This window comes from Petaurus breviceps, unplaced genomic scaffold (genome assembly GCF_028583685.1).
Source record: "Petaurus breviceps papuanus isolate PSGF00001 unplaced genomic scaffold, PetGlider_PUasm1.0 90865, whole genome shotgun sequence".
In the NCBI taxonomy this organism is placed as follows: domain Eukaryota; kingdom Metazoa; phylum Chordata; class Mammalia; order Diprotodontia; family Petauridae; genus Petaurus; species Petaurus breviceps.
In genome coordinates this window covers 1,778,166-1,779,659 of record NW_027187367.1, presented here as the reverse complement: position 1 = coordinate 1,779,659, position 1,494 = coordinate 1,778,166, and positions in this window count along the sequence as shown.

Genomic DNA, 1,494 nt, shown 5'->3' with positions numbered 1-1,494 from the left:
AGTCACACCTCTGGGAGTTTTAAATAGCTAAACTGTGGCTGAATTTCAGCAATTTGGGTTCAAGAGTGAGAACAGTTTCAGACCAGAAAGAGGAGATCCTTGCAGGGGAGTGCAGAAAGTTTCTCCCTTCTCCCTGTCCAGATGCCAATCAGCCCCTTAGCTTTGAAAGAGAGCTTCTTGGCCAGGAGGAGCCACCTCCATTGGGAAGCAAGAGACCCAGACCTCAGAGAGAGATGCATCACCATAGGAAGACCCTAGTTACCCTATACACGTTCAGGGGGCCCTTTGCTGGAAACTGTAAGAGACAATCTCTAAGGGACAATGAATGTACAGTGCACAGCGTAACTGCACAGCCACGACAAAAAGGAACAATGTCATGCCCGTATGTCCATCTAGACAGCAGGTCTTGGTTTTTGCTATCTGACTTCAGCAAATCTCCCACTTTTGAGAAATGTTTTCCTTGGTAATGCTGAGTCTAAGTTGTCTGTCCTAGACCACTGCTCAGCAACTGTCCAGTTGGGCCCACTTACACTAAAAAGACTTGCATCCTGAATCAACACCTTGAAGATTTTCATTGTGGTATATTAGCTGTTAAGGATACCTGGGGGCGTGGGGGTGGGGGGACTCTCCATCTTGTTTGTAGGGTAGATTTGCAGAGGCATTTCACAGATTCCACAGGTTTCAAGTCCTGTGCTGCTCCTTGCAGTGGTTCCTTAGGCAGCTCTGCTCCAACCTGCTCAGGAAAAGACTTCGCATGCTTTAGCAGGTCATGACAAAACCTAATCACACAGGTCTTCTGCAGAACTTGTGAAAGTCACAGAAAGAAAGGAAATAACACGGTAGGGAAACTGAGTCGAGGATTCTGCCACTAGCTTCATAAAACTGTCCTCTCAACCTTCCCAGCAATCTACATCTGCTTGCGTGACTTTAGCGTTTGTTGGTGGCAAGATGACACTTCCTGTGAGCGTCTCTGGGAATTTCCCCTTGGAATGGTGGAATACTGTGATATTAAGTCAAAGGGTCATATCTGGTTTCAATACTCAGGTCAAATCAAATTACAAACCCCAAAGGCTCCACAGCAAGTTTCAGTACTTACAATTTAATTGCGGAACCATTGTTTCTCAAGTTAATGTTAAAATCATTAGGCTAGGGGCGGCCAGGTGGCTCAGCGAGTAAGAGCACCGGCTCCAGTGTCTGAATGACCTGGATCAAATCCGGGCTCAGATACTCAGCACCACACCCAGAAATAATAACTGGCCGTGTAACCTTGAGCAAGTTACTTAACCCCAATTGCTTTAAAAAAAAAAAATCAGGCTCAAAATACTTGGGGAAAGCATGTATCCTTAGTTAGGTCGTATTAGCCATGGGCCAGCACTTCCCCAAAAGATTTCCATTTTGTACCCCCTTCCTCGTAGTTTTCATACATTTTGAAATCCAAAAGCACTCACTGTCTCTCTCTCTCTCTCTCTCTCTCTCTCTCTCTCTCTCTCTCTC